Source organism: Camellia sinensis, chromosome 4, assembly GCF_055761805.1.
Source record: "Camellia sinensis isolate YWXY chromosome 4, ASM5576180v1, whole genome shotgun sequence".
Classification (NCBI taxonomy): domain Eukaryota; kingdom Viridiplantae; phylum Streptophyta; class Magnoliopsida; order Ericales; family Theaceae; genus Camellia; species Camellia sinensis.
In genome coordinates, this window is record NC_138964.1 from 84025399 (window position 1) to 84035369 (window position 9971).

At 32.5% G+C, this 9971-nt stretch overlaps 1 pseudogene; it reads right to left on the reverse strand.

Annotated features, from left to right (window-relative positions):
* Nucleotides 1-2240: 2240 nt before the first annotated feature.
* Nucleotides 2241-9725, reverse strand: LOC114284455 (uncharacterized; annotated as a pseudogene).
* Nucleotides 9726-9971: the final 246 nt, after the last annotated feature.

A 9971-nucleotide genomic window follows, 5' to 3' on the forward strand; every position in this document is an offset into this window, starting at 1 on the left:
CAATTATCAAGATCAACCCCACCGATTTAAACCAAGGAAAATAAATAAATAATTAAAAGTTTTGATAATTCATTCTTGTTTTAATTCAATTCATCCATTTGCTCCAAACGAGCTAAAATCATATTCTTTCCTTTCTTGTCCAAATCTGCCAAAACAATTCAAAATATCTCATAAGAATTTTGAAGTATGAAATTATTATTATAACATTACTCAACTAGTAAAACTAGGAACCCAATACCATACCACAACAACTTAATCTCGCTTATTTCTCCAAACCTCATCCTTGGTCAACTTCGTCACTTTTAATCTCATAATATTAAAGTTAGGAATTAAAAACCCAATAACACCCCTTTAATTACGAAGGATTTAAAATATTAACTAAACTAATTTAATTCATCAAATTAGTAAATTCATTATATTCACCATCTTTCAAATTAATAACACCAACTTAACCTCACATGTCTCATCCCTCTAACATAACCATATCTTAACATAACCATTTTTCATGCCAACTTAAAGATGTAATATTTGCCCCAAATTATCTACCAATAACAATTTCACCACTTTTTTTCCCCCTAAAATTACCTAACCAACATGATATTTACATCAAATGTTATGAAATATGCCCAAGAGTAACATTTTCAAAGTTATGAGTTCAAAAACCCACATTTCACATTTTTATTTACACAAAAATGAATACAACTAAATCATCAACATATCATTTTTCATAAAATATCATGAATGTAACAGTTTTAAAGTTTTTAATCTCAAAACAACTCCATAATCCCAACTTAACAATTTACACAATATTCCTCAATATCAATTTATTTTTCTCAAAAATAAATTGCAAAATCAAAGATAAAAAATGTTTCAACTTTATATTTCTCAAAATAAATCATCATTCATAATATGATGTGAATACAATCATACAACCTTTAAATTTTATTTTCGGATTTTTTTTTACAAAATTAACAACACAAAATGATTTTCCCAAAATCAATCTCAAAATGCCAACATTCTTAATATTTCAACATAATTTTTCTTCCAAAAATTACCAAACAAAAATCTAAAATTATATATATATATATATATGCAATACCTCTTAAAATGACATATTTTCTCAAAGTAACCCTAACATAGCTTTAATGTAAAAATATGAAGAAAGTCCCTACCTCAAATAATGAAGAGGAGCAAATCCGAAAAGCAAACCCGATCATAAATCCGAGACCACCATTGCGAAGATCATGACAAGCTCTCCGAATTTTATTTATAAAACTTTTGCAAAATTTCACTCTAAAGACTCCCACTCTAAGGTCAAAGCTTGAATATCCATGGGAAGGAGAGAACCGAAGTAGTGAGGCAGGCCCTCTGCTCACCAAAATGAGGAAAAAGCAAAATGGAGAAGAAATGGAGAAGTCTGATGGGAAAAGGAAAAAGGGAAAGGGCGTAGGGGACAACCCCACATGGGTTCGCTTCCCCACGGATGTAACATCACAAAACTTAATATAAAATATATTGTAAAATATTTTAAAATTTAATAACAAAATGATATAATTTTTCTCATCACAAAAATATAACATTTTTGTACATCACAAAATATACATCCATTTTTATTCACTACAAAAATATATAATTTTTCACCGTATGGTACACACAATAAATTTAACTTTCAAATATATATTATAATCTTATATAATAAATAATAACGACTCTCAATGTGATCACTACCAATCACATAATTAAAATAGGCCAAACAATTAATCATGAGTCATTAGACATACTCAAATTAAATTGAATCTAAGTCATGGGTCTTGACCTAAATTCTCACCCATAAGCCAAATATAGCCCAATTATATACCAGAATAGACCCAACAAACTTTATCTCAAGTCATGGTCTAAACATTCAAAATTTAATAACAAAATTTTGATATGAATTAAACTGAACATCAATCAGTCCGCGAATTTTCATAAAATAAATACATATCATTAAATTTTGAAATTTTTTTCCAACTTGCTAGACTCATATGAGAACAACATATAAAAATATCATAATTTTCTGAGATTAGGAACTATTTTTAAAAAATATAAAACCAAACAGTTTTCGCATAGATTTACACAGGAGTCAAATCCGAAAATTTGCTCAATTAAATTATGCACTGACTATTTAAAAAAAGAAATTTTGGGTCATTACAGCTATGCCAAACAACTCATTAAGTCACTGAAGTAGTATAAATTCAGACCTACTCCTTGGTATTGCTCTCTACATCTGGAACCTGTTATTAACAATAGCAGGTAATTAACAGTTTAACAAACCCATAGATATTAAAAAAGGTAAAACTTATTGTACATGCATTTTCCATAATCACATTACAGTAAACTTGTTTAACTTTCGAATAAATTAAAAGGGAAAACTTATGAACTTACAATCCCAAATATAGAAACAGCCGACCAGCTCTGTTGCATTCCCTTTATCATTCTACTTGGATCCCTCATATAAGCAGCAATTTGCTAACTAATATTCTGTATGTGGATGACTGAATCAAATAAGTACCACTACCATTACACCTCTAAGATAGTGTTTGGTTCATTGAAATGGAAGTACATTGGAACGCATTGGTCATTTCTTAACTTCCTTATAAAATGACCATTCCTTTACAATAGTGAATGTGATTCCATTTGCAATACATTGTCTCTCTTTTCTTTTTCTTTTTTTCCAAGAAACAAACATGAGAATGGACATTCTGATGGAATGATCATTCCATTACACTCTATTCCAATGGACCAAACATAACATAAAAGTGCAAGGATATCACTTGAATCATAGAGACAAACCTGATCGAAGGCATGTAATTTGCCTTTAAAAGCAACAGCACCAGTTGTCACCTGGGACTTCCTCTGCCATTTATCTATCGATTTGTTTCTAAAATGAGCTATTCTGCAAACACAGGAGCATCAACAGTCTCAGTAACATCAAGAATGCTGAATTTATGTGAACTGGACAAAAAATTCTAAAGAACGCATGCAGAAAAAATAGTAAAACAAAACAAAATCCAAAGAAGAAATTGGAAGTTAATTGGTCAAAATCTGACAAGCTGCTGGCCAATTTCTAAAGGTTATATGTTTTATTTGGCGCTTATATGCTTTATGAATTGTAGACAGGGGTGATGCAATGCAGTGGAAGAGGTCTAATTTTGTCCTGATTAGTGTGAAATCTTACTATGAGGCTCATTTCGGTCATAAAGGGTCTTCCTTTTCTTAGAGGGCAATCTGGGATACTTAGGCTCTGTCTAGGGAAACTTTCTTTGTTTGGTGTGCGGCTCATGGAAATATCCTTACTATTGACAACTTGATTAAAAGAAGGTAAGTGCATGTTAATTGGTGTTCTATGTGCAAACATGACAGGAAGACATCAAATCATAACTAATCCATTGTAAGGTGGTGTAGGAGTTGTGATTTTTGGCTCTCACATTGTCTGAATTTGTGATGCCCCAAAAATCAGGAACATTAAATAATATATCAACAAATAAATACATGGTTTATCTAAGGTTACAAGAGTAGGAAATGTCACTAATGAGTCCTTTGCTTAATAACCAAGCAAGATCCCTGGAAGGTCGAAGGAGTCAATATATCATCCCTTCTAAGTCCAACCACCTTAGATAACAAAGCTGCCTTTTTGACAGATCTTGACACAGTATTAACACAAGGCCTACATGAGTTGACGGAGTATACGGATAGGTTACAAATGATATATTTAATAATTACAAAGCAGGTGTTAATTACAACAAGGATTAATCACTTACAAACTCAAATCGTGTTTACATAACTAGTTCCTAACTCTAATAGGATAGCCATACATCTTCAAATGCTTTAGTGTTGCCTTCGACCGGTCTAATAGTCTTTAATACCTGGCATGAAGTGCCACGAGCTTTGAATGCCTAGTAAGCGCACACACACCCCGCCTCTTTTTCCCAATCCAATACACCATCATATTTCTAAGAAGAAAGTAATGAAGCATGATAATCATTCAATAATAAAGGATTACAAGGTTAGATGTTAGTAATCTAGAAATCCCCCAAAGAGATTTTATCCTCCCAATCACAAGAATTAGACTCAGATTATTCGGTATGCCTCCCTCTTTTGCTACTTTGCAGACCTTACCCCAAATGCCTACCAACAGTTATATATCGCATAGCGCCAACTGAGGACCTCAAAAGAGACGGTAAAATAAGGGCCTTGCGCGTAACCTCCTCCAACCTTATCCATCATAAGCACCTAGGGTCCGAATACAACCGATCCATTCAAGGTTTTTGATACAACCGCTTGCGCAAGACTTTCCTTCAATTAGGGAACACGTTCCCATTAATCCACAACACATTATCATCTCTTCATTATTCAAGTGATCAAAAACCCAATACCATCCCAATTAAGTTTCCTATTGAGTTACATGTCTTAGGTTAGTTAGCACAAGCAATTGAAATAAATTTTCATAGATAAAAGCATCATCAAGGAAAAAAAAATACAAAACCATGACATGTATCATATCATACCAAGAAATGATTATATATAAGTAAGCATATTCATAAAGTCAAGAGCACAAAACATCAATGTAAATAGAATTTCCAGATTCAGAGTCGCTTAAAGATCAAGATTAAAAGGACTATTTCAGACTTTTCCCAAATCCGGCCTTCCTATGGTTTATAGAGAATTTTATCTAGTTTTCAGAACATTTTTCAGAAATGGAATAGATTTTCCCAATTTTTAGTTATTTCAGAAATACTCTAGCTCTGTCTAGATTCGTCGATCGTTACGAAAATTGGGTTTTCTCACAAACCCCTCACTCTTTTTCAATGAAACCAATTTTCCTTGAAATTTGACTCCTTAAGGAAGATTTTCACATAAAATTCAGGTCTAGAAGAGTTTTCTACATTTTTCTAGAATTTTCGAAAGTTGGCTGTAAAATAGATTTGTTTGGCATAGTTCTTGAAATATGAAAGTTGGTGAGAAAAGAGGTCAACTAGGGGAAATTTTATACTTCTCTTGAGATAAAAACATGCTAAATAATATGTATTAATCTTAGAAATTTAAGGTGAAGGTGTGCCTTTGGAAATTTTGAGAGATTGATATGGAAAAAGGTTTTATACCGATTAAGAGAAATACAAGAATGGTAGAATCAAGGCTCAACTCCTTTCATTTTTAACACAAGAGTGCCATCAAAACACATCTGAAATGAATGTCTAAAACTTCGAAGAGCATGTATTACAAAGGAAAAATAAGAGAGAGTTGTGCTGTGGCTTACTTGATTGTCTAGTGAAGTGTTTGTACAATTTCTTTTCTTTTTTCCTTCCCTTTACCACCAAAGCTCTCTTCCTCTATGTTTCTCTCTCTCTCTCCTCTCTTTATTAGCTGAAATGTGTAGTGTGTGAATGTGTTTGATGTGCAAAACTGCTACGGGAGAGGTCCTATTTATAGAAGAAGAAAAAAATTGTGGTGGAAAGTCTAAAAAGCCCTTGGTTGGAATTGGATGGAAGAATTTGTAATTGGTTGGAATGGATGAAATGAAGGTTGATTAAGAAGATTAATTATAACTTGGAACATGATTTAGTCCTAGTTTGGTCAAGATAGAACTAGATTTAAAATTAGTACAAGCATATCTTCATGATTTGGGGATTTAGTCAAAATCTTCATGAAATCAAGCATTCTTGTCCCAAAAAGTACACAACAAAGGGTTCCTCTAGCATCTAGGGTGGTTGGCTACATGATAATGATTTGAGGGGATTATTTTATTTTTTTGTGTATAATTTGAAGATATTTTGTGTACAAATTTATTTGTTTAAGAAAGGTACAAATATATATATATATATATATATATGCATAATCGTACTAGTTTGGGTCAATTAGAAATTTAATAAAAATGTGAGGGCTTTGGGTTTAATTCATGTATTGGAACATTTATTTAAGTGTAGAATTTAATTTAATTAGGATTTGGAACTTCCATTCGGTTAAAGTTTCTTTATTTCAAATTAAACAGCGAGTCGTAATGAGAACTAAAAGCCTAGGGTTTTTGATCGGCAAATATAGTTAGGGAATTAATTTGCTTTGGAAATGATCCTGAGTTCCTGAGTTCAATCAAGATTTGCGAGTTTTCGGCTCTAGAGCTAAAATTGAAAATAAATAAGGGATCGAGGGTCTATATCGAAATAGTTCAAAGTAAGGGTCTAAATAAAGTTACAAAGGTCAGGGGCCTCATAGTTAAATAATTAATATTAGCGTGTAAAAATGATTACTAAGCTATCGAGGTCAATTTGGTTTTGTACGAGTTTATTTGTGATGCGTTTTCGATTCTAGGGTTAAATTTGTGAATAAACGAAGAACTAAGGGATTTATTATAATAACTCAAAATTTAGGGACTTAATAGGGTTTACAAAGGTTAGGGGTCTCACAGAATTTGAGTGGGTCTTCTCGAGGAAGGTAATGGAGCTTATTTGGTCTTGGAGGAGGTGTTCAAGTGGGTAAAAAGAAAAAGAAAAAGGGCTTCATGATTGGTTCCTTTAGTGATTGTTGGATGATATAGGAAGTGGAATAGAAGAGCGGTTATTGGAAATGAAATGCCCATTTTGAAAATTATTTTGTGTATATTGTATAGTTGGTGTTCCAGGATGATTAACCTATCCTTGAACCAATTTTTGGATTCTGTAGAGAGGCTCTAGAATAGGTTGTTCTTGTATAACAATTATAGTTGTTTTGTATGTGGGTTGTGCACCCCTTTGGTGCCTTTTCTTTTATAATATGTTATTTTATCCAAAAAAAAAAAAAAATCATGTCAACATTTTAGATGATAGGAATCTTTTGACCTGCTGTGCATAGAATTCTCAAATAGGATCGAAAGAGAACTTCCAGGACACTTCAATTGTACACAGATCTTAAACATTTTTTTTTTATTATTTTTTATAGCATAAAGAAAATAAGGCAAAGCTCTTAGTAACCACCAATTTATGTAAGATGGTGAAGCTTGTGTGCTCTCAACAATACAGAGTTACATAAGTTCAAAATTAACCATACAACATAGTAAGATAAACAGAGCAGCGCCACCATTCCCCTCCTAGTATGTGACCTAACAGGCATGTTGGAAATACCATGAAAGTAAATAAGCCCCCTTTTGCTAGAGTACTGAGTTCGACTGATCACACCCCTTCAAATGCCTTAACATTAAATACCTTTAGCATGACATGAAGCATGTAAACACAAAATGTCACTTTATCCACAAAAATTGCAAGTTCAACAAAAATTTTACTACAACCAACAATTTAGTTTAAGAGGCTCTATCCATCTCAAATATTTAATGTTCTACAAAAGAAATGCAATTGAATATTGATTGTACAAATACCTTGAGTGCATTCCAGATATTTGCGACCATTCTTCATCATCTTCTCCATTTGAGCTCCTAGAAACTTCTAAACACTTGGGAGGTTGGCCAGAGTTACCTTAGAAAGAAGAAAAACAACTCAACTCCTTGGGCATACACATACTGGTAATTGCACATTTGTAAAAAAATGTTCTAGATACCATTACATACAAAGTCACATAGAGATATAATCCCAAAGTATAAATTGGGAGGGGGGGTGTTTCAAAATTCCCATAATGACAATCTTATATATCATAGAGAGTGCTGCCTAATAGTTTATTCATGATAAACAGAGTCTTCAAGAAAAATTTAAAGGATATACTTTCATAACTTTTTTACTCAAAGCAGAAGGAGAGGACACAAGCATTATTATATTACTTGATACAAAGAATTTGAAAGAAAGTAATGCCTAACACTCTTGTTTCAGAATGGCCTACAAAAAATTACTTGACATACCATCTATGGCTTGAGCAATGGATGGATTCTTCTCAAGTAATGCCTGTCAAAATAAGCATAACATGAAAACAAAGGAACGGAGATTGACAGGTACATCAAATTTTAATAACATTTCGAAAGCATCAGCTACTCATCCCATTGTTAGAATCCTACACAACACAAACGGAAAAGAAAAAAGGCAAATAAATGGGTAAGATAATCTCTTACCTCCTATAATTCCAGTAGAGAATCCAAAGTCTTCTTAGATGAGGTAATTAGATCTGAATATGCTTCATTCACCTTACTGTCACAGAATGAAGACTTGAGTGGCTCCTACACAATTTGCCATGTTTCAATTATAAGGTTCCGATAGAACATAAATTACCATAGACAAGCAAGATTTATCAATCAAACAAACCTTTGGAAGTCTATTAGAACTTGAGAATGCTTTTTGCAGCAAGAATCTCAACTCAAGAGTCTTGTCCCAGAGAACCTTGAAGGAAGAAAGACAAAAGGAAAAACGAAAAAGTTTAGCAAACGATATCAGAAAAGAAATGTAGAAAGCTACTACAGGAACAAAAACCACAAACAGGGTTAATTACCATATACTCAAATAATTAAATTTTTTGATAATTATTGATGATGATGGGAACGCTTAGGAACCTAAACATTTTTAGGTCTACAAGAAAAGATTAAAGGAAAAGAAAGAAAGAAAAAAAATGAAAAATGAAAAAGTTTATTAAATGTTTTGCGAGAGGAAAAAAAAAAAAAAAGCTCAGAAAACAAATGCAGAGAGCTACTACAAGAAAAAAACACAAACAGATGTTAACTACCACAGATAATATGCTTTTTTGCTAATTATTGATGATGGCAACAGCAAAAAAAGCTTTACATTTTTAGGTCAAGTTCATGAGAAAAGATTATACAACAAGCAGCAAGTGTAGTTAAATGTGAAAACCCCACTCATAGTTCTTATCTAGAGCAACTGTATGACCTCCAAAGATTGGAAAACCAAAACATTGCAAAGTGAGAACAAGAAATTAATAGAGAAATATTCAATTAAAGGTCCATTACTGCAAGTGCTCCTGTCCAATGGAGGTTGGGAGAACAATTTTACATAAACAGCCATAAACTACAATATTAAGAAGACATCGAACCTTTCGGTTTTTGACTGCTTGACCTTTAAGAAGATCCTCATCCTTGTGACGCTTTAGATTCCTCAAAAGGTCTCTGAAGAAAAAGAAGTGAAATATCATAAATAAATATATATACATACAAGAATAGATGTGTGTGCATATATTAATTCATTTCTAAGATACTCCTAATGTAACACCCTGAAATTCTCTCACAGGACTATGCCAACACAAATACAAGAATATACCCAAAAATTATCTTTTTCATTGAAGTAAGAGGCGAGGGATTACAATTCACCAGCTACAATCCTACAACATTCAGAATTCATATACCAGTTCAATGAACTAGATGGCCTTACAAAATATAAGCCTCAAGGGCGTACAATAACAACAAAATAAATTGATAGTCTGGTTACAAAAATCCCAATTCAAAATAACAAAATACATGTGAATCACTATTTCCAAAAGGAGCCACTGCTTGATCCCATCCATCAAAGAGGTGGTGCTTCATCAATTCCTGAAATATAAAATAGGGTTGAGCTATTGCCCAGTAGGAACACTTTTAACCAAGTATTTAATCCATTGAATAAGATTATGGTATCCTTACAGCAAAACTTTACAAAGACATTTATCTCCATATGCAATTTTTAACAATTATATAGATTCATAATAACCAAACCATGACAATCACTATTCACGTCATCAATCACAACAATTAAACATTCACAACCATAGAAAGCAAGCCATGAGTCCATCTGTAAGAGTCCAATTTAAAACACCCTTTTTGTTTTTATTTCAAAGATCGCCCCCATATTTGCCAGCTATTATGCGGCAGGGAGTGGACACCCGAAGAAAATCATTCTGTGATAATCCTATCTTGTGTTAAGTTAATTAATCGTGATTATGTTGTGATTATGTGATTAATTTGAATTTGGGTGTTAATTGCATGATTAAATATGATTTTGACCTTATATATATTCACCATAGGAAAATATGTTCAA